Consider the following 16499-nt stretch of genomic DNA (forward strand, 5'->3'; position numbering starts at 1 on the left):
CTGATCAGGTTGGCCGGGTCAGGAGTGCAGGGCAGCTTCCTTGCTTGCAGTTTGATCTAGAAGAATGGTCTTTGGAAGCTTGTGTTCTTGGAGTAAAAACATGTATGTTGGGGGAGTGAGCTGAAGCACAGGCAGTACGCAAGGATTCATGTAGAAGCAGTAACTGCAGGAATGGCTATGGAGAGGGCTACAAGTACAGCCAGAGAACGGGAAGATGTTCTAAAAGACCATAATCTGCTGAGATATCTTTCATTATCCTTAGCAGTACCTGCAAGGGACAGTCAAACCCACGTCTTTGTGTAACTGCTGTATACCACTCAGTTACTTTCCTACTGATGTCACTGGAAATATATTTAATAACTGGAAATATATTTAATGTTGTTACCACCTTTTAGTATGGCCAAATATCTCGTCAGAAGAGAACCTGATAGTCCAAAATTCCAGCTCTTTGTAAATAAGCAAATATTTCAGTAAATCCCTGAGAATGGAAGCTGAAGGCCTTAGCATGGCAAGCAAACCCATCAAAAAAGGATTTTATTTGTTTGTTTGTTTTAAATTTGATTTCAGTAACAGGCAACATTTTCCAAGCAGGAGGACTGCACATAGTGTATGCAATTTGTCTAAAGAATGCTTTCTCTAGAAAGAGAGAAAAAACCCAAGAAACTAAACAAAAAAGAAGACAAAACCAATACATTTTCAGAGAGAATCTCCTACTGCTTTTATCTTCCATTTAAAATGAGGTGCTAACTCATAAGCTGGAAGCTTTCTTCTGCATCAGGATAATTCACCCTTAAGACCATGCTTTCCACTTTGCTCCTTTTCCAGTGACTGAAGCCTGCAGTGAAGGTGAGCAGGGGTGTTTGACCAGGGCTGTTTGCTACTGAGGCACTCCCCTCCTTTAACACCTGCTTTTCAGAGCAGAGTTTTGCAAGAAACTGGATGTGAATGTGTATTGAATCTTTTGTCCCAGCCAGCCACCCAGATAAGGCTAATCTAATTTGTTTCCAGTGTTCTGAATTGAGTGTTTTGAGGTTTCATTTTCAGGTCCTTGAAGGTTTGATTGGCCCTTAGCACCCTTCAGTGCCTATCTAGTTTTATTTCATAGAATAAAACCAGGTTAAAAGCATTGAACTATTTAAAAAAATAAAATCCATCCAACTCTTCTCAACACTTGCCAAGATTTGAAGTTTCATGGAAAATGCCTGTAGATTTATACAGTAAAGCATGCAAAAACTGTGTGCTTTTCAGATAGCCTTTTATTTGACTGCATTGTTACAGCTTTCAAACTGGGCAGATTAGCAGGGTGATGCCTGGGTGTAAATGGCTGTATGGCTCTATGCACTGGGACAGCTTTGGGGCCCAGCAACTCCTATGGTGTTTGCATTTTGTGGACAGGAGCAATATTTTGCCTTCAAGTGTCTGTGGATAGAGTTTCTAATCAGTCATTTCAACATCTGATTAGCAGGTGCAAGCAGATACTTGGGAATCTAAAACCTTGACTAATTTTAGGCATGATCTGTGACTTCAAAACTAGATGCTACCCACTTAATGAAGCTGCCTCTCTTTGGTAGAAGTTCTCTCTACCTTTGGAGAGAGCAAGCACTGCTTACCTTGCATTGGCTTAAGGTTACTAGGTTAACCTTGTATTGCCTAAAGTGTTTGCTTTGTTTTATAAAACTGTTCAGGGTTGTTTCATCAATGGTCTCAGCCCACAGGCGGTAGTCACAGCTTTCTGGGCATCAGAAGAGCAGTAGTAATCTACAAACAGTAACAATCTGGCTTATTAATAACTTATTAATAAACTAAATATAATATTTTTGGGAATCAGAATGGCTTTACTTTGCCAGAGAAGAGCTGTGCTTCACATGTGAATGATCTTCCTTTGACCTAAATTTAAACCATGAGTTCATGGAACAACCATTTGTAGAATTGGTTCGGTCTGTAATTCACTGTGTGAATAACAGGATGGTCTGAAAGAGAAAACAAACTTCCTTACTTCTCAGCAAAGATGCACAATAAACACTATCGAATTCTCTTGGGTTTTCTTATTACTGATGTTCTTTGGTTTTGGTGGATTTTTGGTGTGTTTTGTTTTTTTTTTTTTCTTTGTGGAGCAGAACTGGGGGGGTTTCAAAAATAATTTCAGTCTGTGTAAACCAGCTTTTTAGAGCAGCTGTTCCCTCAGCATTTTCAGATGAGGGGCACAGCAACACTCCTTAAGAAACAATTGCTTGTGGAGAACAGATGAGTCTGAGGTTCTGGTTAAGGAAGAATGCACCCCCATAAATTACTGCATTATTATATATCAAGAATACTTTTGTAGTCTGTCATTGGAGCAACCATTGAGTGGGATTCTGCATCCCACACTTGAAAATGGTCCCAGCTCAGCCAAATACTTGAGCATGAGTTTAAAAGCTAAGCACTGACTTCAGCATCTTGCCTCTGGGCTGACGCAGGTTTCACGCTGTTCTGGAAGGCTGCTGCTGTTCTTACAACTCTTCTCAAACAGTGTTTACTCTGGTAAGAGTGGACAGCACTATTTGTGTGCTTACTGTGCTTGTGAAATACAGTGATCACTTCTCCCCCCTCTAGCAGTGTTAAACTGGCCCATTTGCAATGAAAATTAAGAATCTATGACATGGTTGGATGACTAGGAAGGTGTTTGTGTATGTGTGACATCCATTGATGTGGTGGTGTTGATCTTCAGTGAGCTGACCCAGATTCATACTTGCTTTAAGTTACTGTGGTGCTGTGTGCACGGCATAGGACAAAGATGACATGGAACAAGAAAGTCAGCAAGCATCTCTGCCTCCTTTTAAGGGAGGAGAGCCAAATCAAAATATATGAAGATGATTATTCAGTATTGAATAAAGCTCTAAGTTTTCCATGCCACCATTTGAGAGCTGTAACATGAATCTAGACCCAAGCCTGCCAGGCAGCCTCCTGCAGGGATGTTACCCCTCAGCCTATGTCTCACCCTGAATGGGCTAAGATGCAATCTTACTGTGCTGTGTATGGAGAGTGCAACGATTTCCTCTTGCTCCCCCTCAATGTTTTGTAGTGTTTTGAGGAGGAAAACCACTAAATGAGCCTCAACATGTTGGTGATTAACTGACATCCCAGAAATTCAGTTGCTAAGAAGGGTGGGTGGGAAGCTGGTGATGGTTGGGGTCTGTGAGGAGACTCCATCCTATTGAGCACAGCTATACTGACTCAAGTGTTCATAGCAACTGCTGGGAAATCAGATTAACCATGAAAGTTTGTTCCTTCTGTATTAAATCAGTGTGCTAAAGTGAAGGCAGTCCAACAAAGAGATAAGAAAGAACAAAACAAGGGCTTAAAGACATTTTGTCAATTTTGGCAAATATAAATACAAACCCGTCTGCAGAGCTGTACAGCCTTGCCTTTGTGTTTTGAGAGAACACGACTGACTGCAGAAATCAGGTTGGCATTGCATAGCTGTGCAGATTCAGCAGGACCTACCATTATCTTCTCATGTTTTTTTCGCAAATTGACTTCTACAGTGCAGCAATTTAAAGACATGAAAGAGAAATGTGCAGAACAAGCCATCCCTTCTTGTCCCTCCACCCAGTGTCTCCTGTCAAATCTGCCATGGCTGCACCTGCAGGCAGGTTCTGTGCTCCCTCCCATGCAGGCTTTGGGCGTTCTGCAATTGTAAGCTGGTGTGGGTCTTGATTTTATCACTGTGCTGTCACACTCTCGAGCTGCTGATTTTTCAGCTAAGTATGGCTGTTCAGACATGGCTTTCTGTCATGTTTCACTTCAGACTCAATAGGATTTCATTGGTGCAGCAAGAGTAACAAATGCTCTCTTAGCAAAACTTCCAAATCTTGCTGCTTTTCAGCTCTACTCACCCACAGCCTGCAGTGTCAGGCAAAGAAAAATGGCCAGAAAGCAGCTGGGTTGCTGGGCTTCCTCCAGCTAATCTTGCCCTTCACTGCCTCCAAAAGCAGTGTTGAGCTAGATGTACCACTGCTCTGACCCAGGAGGGCATTTTCTGTGTTTTTTAAGTATGTGTCTATTTCATTGTAAACACTGAAGTAGCTTTGGATACAATGTGTTTGGATTTTTGGATGTTTGGTGAAGATACCTGGATATTTATTTACTTTAAGGAATTAATGTAAAATTTGTAAGATATTCCTACATTCTGGGAATTCTGGATGTTCAGTCCACTTATGCCTCAGCAAATGGCTCCTATTTAATAACATTTTTGTACCTGACCATTAAGAGGTGTCTATCACGGAGAGCTAAGCAGTGGCTGTGCCCAAGACTTTCCAAGGGAAAGGAGATGACAGGGGGAAAGTTTGTTCTTATTTGCAGGGTTTTTCAATGTGTAAAATGGGTTGAAATGACAGCCCTACCCACCCTTCTGTTTCACTCTTCTGGGAGCTAACCAGTCCTCAAGAGGCATTGCTCATGTGTGAAGTAGGGCTGTGCACAGCTCCTTTTCCTCTTCCCTTGGGTTTTCAGATGAAAGTGCAGGGCTAGTGGTGTTTTCCCTCCAGCTCCTGAACTCAGCAAGTTTGATGTGAAGAATGTTAATTGGTCAGTAGCACTGCCTGCTCTTCACAGTTTGGCAGATCTTCTGCCACCAGCATACATGTGTGTGTCACCATATTCCATGAAGCTGCTGAACAAACCTTGTCTTAAGCCACAGTGGTAATTTTCTTGACACTTCTATTTCCTCAGTAGAAATCTTCCTTTCCCCTGCAGAAACCATTTGTTTGAACGACCCATCTGGTTCTGAGGATTAGACAGGCAGACCAGAGATGCCAGTGAAGGAGACCAGTCCTGATGCTGCAGGTTTCAGATCCTTCTCAGTCTGTCTGTTGTATGGGTTTTACTTCTTGCCATAAGTAATGTCTTCAGCTCATTTGAATGGCTCACAAGATAGAAAAATCCTCTCCTCTTGTTAATGGTTAACGTGTCTTTCTAGCAGATGTAAAATCCAGTGAAACATATACAGTTTCTTTGGTTTTAGGAGGAACAGATGATTTAATAAGCAGCTATAAATCTCTTGGGAATGCACAGACATAGTCAAACAGCACACTTCTGCCAGGTTTTTCACTGACTAGATTTATAGGTTCTGAGTCATAATGATCTGCTCCACTCTCCACCTCAAATGCCTGTTGTTGTTTTGGCCTTCAGAGGTGCTCTGTGCTACATATGGGGCTTTTGATTGCCTCCTCCTGTTACTGGGCTTGTTGTTTCATCCACCAGACAGTACTTGAGCAGTTATCTCATTCTTTGTGTGTGCATGACAGTGCATGACATTTCTTTTCCATTCTCTAGCCCAGCTTATGATTTTAAAATTGTATAGTGAAGATGTTTCTGAGGATTCTGTTAATGCAGCCTCCTAAATGGGCTTAGTAGTGGGAATCTGGCTGAATTAAGAGGTGCAGTCAACCTTTATCTTAATATAGCAGTGCTTTCCTTCCAGCAGCCTTCTGAAGATTAATAAAGTTATACTAACACTACTTCTAACAGATTAACTTATTCACACTCTTTAGTGATAAGGAAACCAACACAGAAACCTGTTTCATTATGCTGAGTTGCAGGGGAGGATTGGATTTCCTGAAGTATTGATGTGCTGTTCTAAATAGATGTAAATTGGCACTGTGTTTTACAAACAGCTAATTTTAGATTGTGTTGGTTTGCTGGCTTTCTGTAAGTGTCTTGGACTTCTAGGAAGTGGGATTGCAAATTCTTGTTTTATTTTACAGTTGGTTTGCTAGCCATGTGATAAACACATGGGAGCCACTGTGGAGGAAGCAAGGTATTAGAATTCTAAGATTTATTCCAGGTTACACCCTGGTAAACCAGAGATGAAACTTGTGATAAAACACAAGGCTTTGCAGGGAGTTTAGCCATTGTGGAGGTTCTTGCAAGACAGGTGCACTGCAGCTTATTTTGAATGCAGCTGGATGGGAGGGGATTTTAAAAATGGCCCACAACATAATTATTTTGGGCTTCTTTTGACCTTGCAGCACAAGTATCTAGTATTTTAAGTGTGACAAAATACAAAATCCTTGCCTAAGAGAAATGGTTCTTAGTCATACATAAGCAGGAAATCAGACTCTAAATCTTTCACTGGGTCAGGACATCCTTTGATTTGTTGTACTCTGGGACTGTGTAAATTGTGAGGAAATTTCCTTGAGTGGTAGGGAAGATGAAGAAAACTTATTCATGTTTGGTCTTTTTCAGGCTGAAGGGAATATAAAAAATGCATAAATGTGAGGCAGGTTAAGAAACTGTAAATATCCTTGGAGGCTGATTAATATAATGAACAGTTCAATGTGATCAAAGATACATATTGTTTGAAATTTGTGATGAGACTGCAACTTACAGCATCATTCCAGTACTGCTTGCTTCTGATATCCCAGTGCTTTGGAAAGCTGAATGGGTATTGTGTTCCTAGGGGAAGAAAAGTATCCAAGGTCATATAACTGCATGGTGTCAAAAGTGAGAACATTTGATTCTTCTGACTCTTCATTTAGGTCCCTTTACATAACACAGGAAGCAGAGTAGAGGGTTTCAATCCTACAAATATGTGCAAAACCCCCTTTTCAGAGCATTCTGGAAAACTAAGAGTGTTGCTTCATGCTTTCAGTAAAAGCAGAGCTCTCATGTTTACTGATGGGACTTTCACACTTCAGGAAATTAGAAAACTGGAGTAATAATCAGCATGTCTGTTCTTGAATGGGGAATTTTCCCCAAAGCCATCGTGACGCACGCTCTTCATGATTTGAATCTCAGTTCAGACTTTCTGTGAGCTGCTTGCAGCGTTGTAGACACTAACACTATGTTTACAGTGAACATATACACACCCAGCTGGAAGGGTAAGAGCCATGAGTTACATGTTTAAATCTCAGCATAGCTGTGTTTAATTTGGAATGGCCAGTGCCTTTAGGAGCCTGCTCCTATTGTAGAATTTAGATGGAGATGTTGGTTCAGTGTCCAGGGCTCTTGCAGGCCAGGTTAGGGGTTACCTTGAAATCAAGACTTACAGTGAAGCTTTTGCTAGCACTTCTTCACACCAAGGTCTTTTGCAAACTCTCTGGTGTGTGGTCTTTGCACACTAAATGGCTAAAAACTAGCTTGTGTTGTGGGATTTTGCTGTTTTTGTAGCAGGAATAGCAAACAGCAGCAGTCCCATGGAGTGAATTGTCCATGCCCTTAAAGCAGTGTACATAGCAATGGGGAACATCATGTGACTACATGGACTCTGTCCAATGTTTTTAAGGAAAAATATCTATAACAGTGTCCTGGCCTATATAAGCTGTATAGTTTTCCCAGACTTGGAAGAAAAGCACTGGATACTTTCCCAAGTTCCACCCTTTCCAGTTTGATGTAAAAAAATGCGGATTCTTGCTTTTCTTTTGTCTCCAAAATGGGAAATGCTTTAATTAAAAGAAGAAATTACGCTTTTTCATGCCAAGAGACAAAATTTTATCTCTGAGCCATCTGTTTTGATGAGAGTAAAGCAGCATGTGTACTTTATTTTTTTTTTTCTTCTTAAATACTAGCCCCTCCTGATAGTGGTGAAGAGGCACAGGTAGATGTGCAGTTCCCCAGCAACCTAAAAGTGGGTGTTAGAAGAGTCCTTCCTTGGATGTGGGGCTGTTTTCAGCAGCTTCCCCCAGCTCTGTTTGGAAGAGCACACAGAATCGGAGGAAGAGGAATGACCTTGCTTTTAAGGCATTCATCTGGAGTTTGAGCAGTGGGAGCTGAATTCCCAGTGCTGGGTCTGGCTTCCTCTGTGGTCTGCAGTATGTTGCTCTGGGGATGTCTGTGCTGCACAATAGAGCTCTGCACAGAGAGCCCTGGAGCTGACTCCTGGAGGTCTGCACGGCCCCACAGAGCAGTGGGGCACAGTGAGGAGGCACAACCTCCTTCCCAAAAATGTACAGCAGCGTTACAAGCACTGCCTTGTGCTATTGGGGCTGTGCTGCTTCCAGTTTTGGAGTTATGGTGGTTGTGGCTCATTTGGGCACTGCTGTGCCACGCACCATTGCTAAACCCAGGAAGCACTGAGGTGCTGAGAAACTAACAGAGTTCACAAAATGTTTTTCAGCTGTCTGCATGGTCTGGTTTTGGATTTCTTTTGTTTTGCACAAGGTTGTACTAGTCACAGCACCGTCATAGATTTTCATTTCCTCCATGGCGATGGAAACCAGCTAGAAGGAAAGTTTAATTTCAGCTGTTTTCCATGCCCAAGCAAATTGTTTTCCAGGAAGAAAAAAATCCTGATATTCCTTGGAGACTGGCTGACTCCTACTGCCTTCCTGGTCCCAAATCTCTCAGGGGAGACAGCAGAGCCTGGTGATCAGTCACACTCTGTTTTTGAGGGGCCGCTGTGCAGCCTCACACACAAAGCCACTTGACTCTTCTGTTCCAAGCAGCCATGCAGGAGTAACATTTGCCCTCCTTTGTAAAGCACACTGCGGGCTGCTAGTGAGAGAATGAAAGGATTTTTATATTCAGAACTCTATTTTGTTTATCCGTTCTGTCCAAAATAGAGAAGAAAATAGCCTTATTGTCTGTGGCTTGAAAAATCTGCCTGCTGTGATGATTAAGGCAATATGAAAGACAAACTCATTACATGCCTAGGGGAAGACATGCTGTCACTGGCTTTGAGTTCTGTGGGGTGCAGGTGATGAGAGTAGTGCTGAGCTGATGCTCACTGTACCCTTCCTCCCCAGAGATGCTAAGCAGGGCTCACAGACATCTTCCCCAGCACGTGACCAGCAGTTCACAGGGTCTCCAGACCTATTTGGAGGTTCAAGTCATGACTGAAATAAAGAAAGCCAATGGCAGAAGGTAGCCCACAGAAAAGTCATTGCTTTTTGTCCAAATGAATAGGCTGACACTTTCTTCTTGGAGTCTCTTTGCCAATAGGCCTTGTAAGATAAGATCCATTCAGTCAGAGAGGGTTGCATAAACTTCCTGTGAACTTTCATAGTTGACCATCAAAAGAAATCACAAAGCATGATATCTGTCTATTCATAGGTTCAAAGAGTGCACAGAGCTATTGGCTGTGATTTTTCTTCCGTAGAGTGATATCATATTGGCTGCTCAGTCTTAAACTCTCTTACTTTCCATTTTGTGCTTAAATTTAAAGCTCTTTTGCAAAGGAGACAAAAATGCAAAAACCCAAATGCCCTCCATGTTCTTTTTTGGAAACCAGCACTGCACTAAATGCCTCTCCTTGTCTCCATTGCTTTGCTAAAAGTTGTTCTTCCCTTGATCAGCATTTGACAGTTTGAAAAGTGCCTCTTCAGGTGGGGCTTTGGCTTAAGGGATCTGCCTTCCTATCATTTATGTGCTCTGAGAAGATTCTGCCCCTTTGTTTCCATTATGTTAGAGATTTGCAGCACTCGTTCAGATGCACACAAGATTTAGCCCTCCCAGAGTTATATTCTTGAGTCCTGCTTGCATTGCAATTCCAGGTGTGAGTGCATCTGCTCTTTAAATTGCTTTATAGTCCCATGTGTAGCATCTTGTGTTGCAGGATGTGTACTGTGAATGAGGGCAACAGAAACTTGTCCTTTGGCTCTTACTTGAAAGAAACAGTAGTGAACGAAGACAAATTGAGAGATCTTGCATTCATGTAGGGTCAAATCAGTATTCCTGTGGAATTTCAAGCAACTCATTGACATCTCTCCTGATATGGTGAGTTGCCAGAGGAAGTCTGCTTGTCTCATTTGCCCCTCTTCTTGGAACATAAAGCCATGCTTGTGGGGGATAAATGCATTAAAAAAAAAAAAAAAAAAAAAGCGTAGGGAGAGAGCAACACCTATAAATGGCAAAATTTTCTAGTTTTTTTACAGACAGGACAAATTGCCTTCCCTCAGGGCCTTCCCCCCCCCCCATCAGTTTTAGTCCTCCAGCTTCTGGTCTTTCTTTTCAGGCATGTCTGAGATACAGCACACCATGCACGGGAAGGGTGTTGACTGGAGTGCAGATGGGTTGCAGACAGAGCTGCCTCTGGAGATTTAAGGAGCAGAAGGACTGACTTACGTGACGTTCCCACCTTTTGGTTATCCCTGTGGCTTGGCTTTTGCCTTGGCCTGGTGCCACCTGACACAGTTTGCAGCACTGGGATATTTGGGCTTGGCTGAATTGGCTGCACAGGCCCAGAGCCAGTTTGTATGGCTTGTTTGGCTTTGCAAGGCTTTCCCAGCAGGAAAAGCTACAGGTGAGCTGTAATATGTGTCTTCTGTCATGAATCAGACCAGAGGTATGGATAATTCTCCAACCTGGTATTTACAGGAGTTAATTCCACACTGATCAGGTTTAAAGTTGTTTTATTAAGAGAGTTATTCATATTATTGCTCAGCAGATTTTCAACCTCATTTAGCATGGGAACTATGTCTAGGTTGAATCACCAACAACATTTTTCAGCTTTAATTTCCAAATAAAAACTCTTCCTGTCTCTCTTTTCTAAAATATACAAAATTATTAAAGCACCACTTTGGTAAAATATTGTAGAATGTTTGACATGTTTTTAGGTTCCTTTGAAGTCAATGTTTAAGTGCTTTGCTGAACCAGGGCCTAAAACAATAATAGCCACAAAGTTAAGCCACTTTATTTCTGAATTAGTGTTTGCACAGGAGTTGAGTGTGTGTCAGCTTCTTGTCGTGACCACCCAGGTACAGATATTCTCTTAGTTTCACTGAATCTCTTAACGACTTGTGCAAATTGCTGTCTTGCACCCAGTTGAGATGACAGGGTGAGACCCAAACAGGGCAGGCTTTCATTTGCAGAATGAGATCAAAGTGAAACAGGATATTTGTCCATCCAGGGATTGGCAGCATCTCAAAGAGTGCACAGCTATGACTATTCATTTCCTATATATGTATAATATGCATATGTGTGTATATATACACACACACTTTTTTTTGTTTGTTTTTTTGTTTTTTCTGGGTTAGAAAAATGAGTACAGTGCTTCAAACATGATCCTTGCTAGGCTATTAAAGAGGTCGTGGAAATTGTTAATTCTCCTGCTAGAAGAGAGGGTTGGGGAAATAGTGTTGCTAATGGATCTGATGCTGAAATGAGGGAAGAGAACAAGTTCGTAGCTGACAGATCATAGACCTGCACCTGTTCAGTCCCATTGTAACAGGGAGGTTCATATGTTGGGTCAGTGCCTTTGGTTTATTGTTTACAAGGCCATGATACAGTTTGTACTATTTACTATGGTACCATAATCCTAGCAAAATGTGATGCAGTGAGACCAGATTGAGGTTAATGTGCCACTGAAGCCAGTGGAAGTTTTACTCACTTCAGTAGAATGATCAGAGGTCAGAGGTGTCATCTTGTGTCACTTGCTCCATGGGTGTGCTCTGATGCTGTTGTGTTGGGGTGTTCACCATGAAGATCAGAGCTGTGGGCTGTTAATACAAAGGAGAACTCAGCAGTGTCATGGGACTGCTCCGAAGAGTATGGTGGTTGCTGTCCTGCTTGTCATTTTCTTGTCATGCTTGGATGACAGAATGCCCTATGCAAAAGTACTGACTGCAGGGCCTCTAAATAAAGCGTAAAGAGCACGGGTTTTGTAGTGCATGCACACTTTACATTACTTTACTGCTTGGAGTCTTTCCCCTTATTTTCATACCTCTGCAAGTTACTGCCTGGTGAGGAGGAAGTGCTGCGTAGCTCTCTGCCTCTCCCAGTGAAGTCAGCAGGAGCTGCAGGTACTTGTCTTTCCATGATACTGGGTTAAAAACATACTGGAACAGGGTTCTTAAGCATCTCTTCTTTCTGTTTGGTCCTAAATCTAAGTCAAAACAAATACCTATCTGTTGAGGTCAGTGGAAAGATGGGAAGTAAGAGTAGTGTAGAGGTAATATGTCTAGAGATGGCAAGAGATGTAAGGTGGTCATCATCTATGGGAAAGGGGCAGAAGCTCTTCTGAAGGGCAGAAGGTTTCTTGAGGAGGAAGAATCATAAATCACTTTACATTAGTATTTTCATGGCAAACTTAATTTGATTTTAAAAAGGAAAAGAAATATTACTGAAGTTTGTGTATTAATCTCTGTTTATACTTACTAGTGATTTGTGGTGGTGTTGTGAGCAGCTTAGTTTGTAGCTCACCTCTGGTTTTATCTTTTTAAATCTGAAGTTGATGTTGTATTTTCACTTAATGTAAGTAATAAAATTTCATGAGCTGTTCAAGACCAAATCTGATTTATTTTCCTCTCCTATTGCTGATGGTGGTAGTTTATTCTGGAAATCTGGAAAAATCTTTAGTAAAGAATCTTGGACCACGTAGCTTGTGGAGAGAACAGCTCCTATTTCTCTTTCTAGTCTCAAGGGCAGAAAAGCCAGGTTGTGCCCCAGTGAAGGCTCTCTCACTGCACACTCATCCTCTTCAGTGCATGTCTGCTCCTGCGTGAGTCTCGTGGCTTCTGCATCCTACACTTGTGACTGCAGAGCATAGGAAGGAGTGTGTTCAACCAGCTGGAAATGGGAAGTGTATTGGAAATTAGAAACTCAGCATCAGCCATGGATGAGTAATGGATTGTTTGTTTCCTGCAGGGCATGAGGTTACATGCTTTTTGATTGCTGTGTATCTGTGACACTGCAATTAACCCCATATCAGCTGTTCACTGTGTCCTCTGTTCATGATACTAAACTCTGTCTCCTGATCCTAAATTTTGTTGTGAAGCGTGACTGTGCTCACAGAAGCCTAACAAGAAAAAAGTGCAAAGTGGGAATGGCTCTCATTTCGCTGGGGCCAATCTGAGCAAGACATTTTATCTTTTGGCAAGGAATTGATGTGGAATGTTTCATGAAGCATAGAACAGGAATGTACTTCTCTAGAGTCTTCTGTGGCAGTCACCTGTTCAAGACACCACAGTTTTACTACTGTACTTCATTCCTACACATTTGTGCATGCATAATATATTTCACATCTTCATTTGTTTTCTTCAGAACATTAAACTGTAACTGAATGTATGTGTAATGCAATGAGTATTTTTAGATGTTTATAAATGCTAGCTCGCATGCTCCCCTGAGATCTTTGCCATATATGCAGATGTGGTCACCTAATGAAGTGCTACACAGCCTTGTGATGATGAACTCCAGAGTGAGAGATGATGCAGATGGTTGGAACATATTCCCATGCTACCAGTTCTTGGGTCTATAGAAAATCTGAGACTGATCAACCATTTCACCTGTCTGCTGATCAATTCCTAGCTTTTTACTATTATTATCTATACTTTTTTAATTACTCCCATGTCTTCAAGCACCTTGTTTGCAGTCACATAGGTTAAAACATTCCTTTCTTGGGAGGAGCTACCCATCTCCCTCTTTCCCCTCTTAAACTGCTGAAATTGTGCCCATTTACAGCATGCAATAGGCTTAACCAAAGGGAGTTTTTCAAGACAAAAACATAGTAATTTTTTATATTTGGCTCCTATGGTTCTGCAGAACTTCATTGCTACGTTCTGAAGAGATCTTAATGTGAATATGTAGCTTAGCATGTGGTGCTTTCATGTCCAGAAAAGCTCTTTCATGTGATGTCATTCAGCATCTTGATTCTTGGCAGCTGAAGTAGCTGTCTTTTTATGTTCATCCACCTGTGAACAGTTTGCCTATAGTTTTTGGTGTGTAAATATGCCTCATGTATATGCCTTTGGGTAGTGTTTTTGACAGAAAGAGAAGTGGTTCAAGTGTACAATCCACTGGGAGCTTTGTCATTCACAAAATGTAGTTTTCAGAAGTACAATCAGTAACATGTTCCAGTCTAGTTTATGTTTTATAATAACAATATGGAGAGATAGGTGTTCCTGTAAAACATCTCAGCTGTTTAACTGTCTAGTTGTTGGTTTGTTTTTTTTTTTTTTCAATCCTACCCTTCTAGTCATGTTACAAACACAACCAGAAGAGTAGTTTGTTGGAACTCATTTCTCTTTCTTTGTGTGTAAATCTAGCAGCGTTGGCTACGTAATGCATGTACACATTTTCCTGTGCTCCTCTTCCTAAGTAACATGTGAGGCTTGCATATGCTAATTTTATTTTAATTCAGGGAGAGACTAGCATAGCAACATAACGAAGTGCTTGGTAGAGAAAGCAGACACTGATTTCCTACCCAGGGTGGCTTGGTCAGCTTTGCAATGTTCTGCCCACTAGAGGGACTGCTGCTTACAGAACACTGCAGAAAGCAGAGTCATGCAGTCCCTTTAGTGTCTTTTATGGAGTTTTAAAACTTTGAATTACTGACTCTGGTTAAATCCCCTAAAGAATAAGAATCTAAGGTTTTTCTCGAAGTGTGAAAACCCTGAGCAGCAGTGGTGCTCTTCTGATATTTCCAAATACTTTTTACTTAATTTCCTTAATAAATGTTCTTTATCTTTTTTATAAAAAGTATTTTCTGTTCTCTTGATTTATCAGTCCAGGCTTTCCTCTATAACATTGCTGGAGATTATTTTAGAATATTTTGTCAAGGAAAAAAAATCTTGTGTGTCTTTATTTATGTTTGGAATAAGTTTTGTTTTGCAACCATGGTGCCAGGGAATATGGTAAATTAATCAGATCCTGTATTCACAGACGTCATTGAAAGGGTTTCTCCTTTAACTGGGAGATAATGAGTTTTGGGTAAGAGGCTTGTAAACTTATAGGCAGTGTGAGAAAACTTACAAATATATCTGTTTTTTCTTGTTTGGCTGGGGGATTTTTTCAGTTTGTTTGTTTGAGTTGCATGTTCCTGACCTGCACATTTTTCTTCTTAATTGCAGAAACATGAAAGAATACAGGAAATCCTGCATGACCATGATGAATACCTGTGCTAATTAAATCCCTGGCTGGATACTGGGAGAAAGCAAGGTAAGGAGTCAGGCCGTGCCAGCAGCATTTCTTGTAATATGCATTATTGTCCTTCAACAAGGCCTTAGTGCTTTCAGATACCAAATTCATAACAAGTGGGGCAAAGACAAATATCCTGCAGATCTGAATGCAATAGATTTGCTTTTAGTTCAAAGCTTTGGCAAGCAAACATTGCTGTTTTCCTTACTGGGGAAAAAAGTAGAAGTTCTGTGGTGTTTTTTAAAAAAAAGGTAGTATCTCTAATTTCAACAATCAAATCATGACCAAAGCTCAGCTTCCTGGGCTGACTCTAGGGAAGGCTTGGAGGAGGGGTGGAATGCTTCAAAAACTGAGCTGATGAAAAGGCATGCTGTTTTGTGGATGCCTCCCAGAATTGTTTAAATCTGTATGAGTGTGTATGCGCGCACGCGTGTGAGAAAGAGAGAGAGAGAGAGATCTCCATGACAACCAGCCTGGCCAGGCTGTCTTCTCTGCAATCATTTTAGCTGGAATCAGTGCTGCAAAAGGTCATGTGAAGGAGTTATGGGAAGCACAGCAGGTATTAGGCACTAAGCGACTGGGCTTCTGATTGCCTCGGATAGTAAGAGTTTTGTCTGGGAAATACAAATCTGAGAATGGAGTGGAAAGGGAAATGCTGCAAATTTCAGGTAACAAAAATTGCCTTTTGATGCTGTTTCCTCCCATTTTCAAGTTTGGTAGGGTTTTTTTTTTTTAGGTTTTTTGTTGTGTTTTTTTTTCCATGGTGTTTACTCCCAGCCGACTGTCTGAGCGAGCTTGGATTCCCTAGCTCTGGGGAATGATGTCATGCAGCAACAGTTGGATTCTATTAACCAGGGAAAGAGGAAACATCCTGCACTTTTGAAAAAAAGGAAAACTTTGGCTCTTTGTTGAATCTTGTGCAAAGGCTGCAAGAAGTGCTTAAAAACTGAAGTTGCTAACAAATTAATTCCCAGAAATTTCACCTGGGACCTAGACAGCACCAGACTTTAAAACCACTGAAACTATTACTTATGTGTGCAAGGAAATAATTATGGAAGTGTTACAGAATTCAGGAGACATTTCTTTCTTCTCGGTGCTCTCATGTTCATCTTTAATGAGAAAATTAATTGCAGCATAATTAATCAGGGGATTTGGAACCTGCTTTCACTTGGGATCCTTTAGCAGTTGTTTGTCAAATGTGCTGCTAAAGAGTTTCTTCTGAGTTAGGCTCTGTCTCAAACTGCTGCTTAGGAATAGATGATGCTTATCTTATTAAGAACAAGATCATTGTTCTTAATATGGTTTTCAACCCTGGACTGTGTTTTTTATAGCTTTAAAGCAGCCTCTTTGGGAGAGAAAAGCAGAACACTAATAATTCTGGCTATTTGATAGGGTCTTTTTGCTTCACTCAGAGATGTTTGCTAAATGCTGGATTCAATATTAGGGTAACATGAATAGCATTTTAGGCAGAAAAATGCCTGATGTCTACTGTATAACTGCTATGTCCTGATGGTAATACAGAACATGGGTATAATCCTCCTTGCTTGATCACAAAAAACACTGTACTGATAACCATGGTGAAAAGATTTAGTCACCCCTGTGCCATTTAAAATCCCCTCTGGCAGATGTTAGCTGCCACTACTATGCTGCCTTTGCTCCCTTCTGTGCAT

At 41.2% G+C, this 16499-nt stretch overlaps 1 protein-coding gene across 2 annotated transcripts in view; it reads left to right on the top strand.

The window, feature by feature from the left end:
• Positions 1-16499, top strand: part of ST5 (suppression of tumorigenicity 5) — a 120563-nt gene that overhangs the window by 18700 nt on the left and 85364 nt on the right. For both annotated transcript variants that reach the window (XM_030451220.1, XM_030451221.1), the window contains one exon: positions 14763-14850. The gene's annotated coding sequence lies outside the window, so the exon portion shown is untranslated. The remainder of the gene's footprint in view (positions 1-14762; positions 14851-16499) is intronic.

The sequence above is a fragment of the Calypte anna genome, chromosome 5, assembly GCF_003957555.1.
Source record: "Calypte anna isolate BGI_N300 chromosome 5, bCalAnn1_v1.p, whole genome shotgun sequence".
NCBI classification, from domain to species: Eukaryota; Metazoa; Chordata; class Aves; order Apodiformes; family Trochilidae; genus Calypte; species Calypte anna.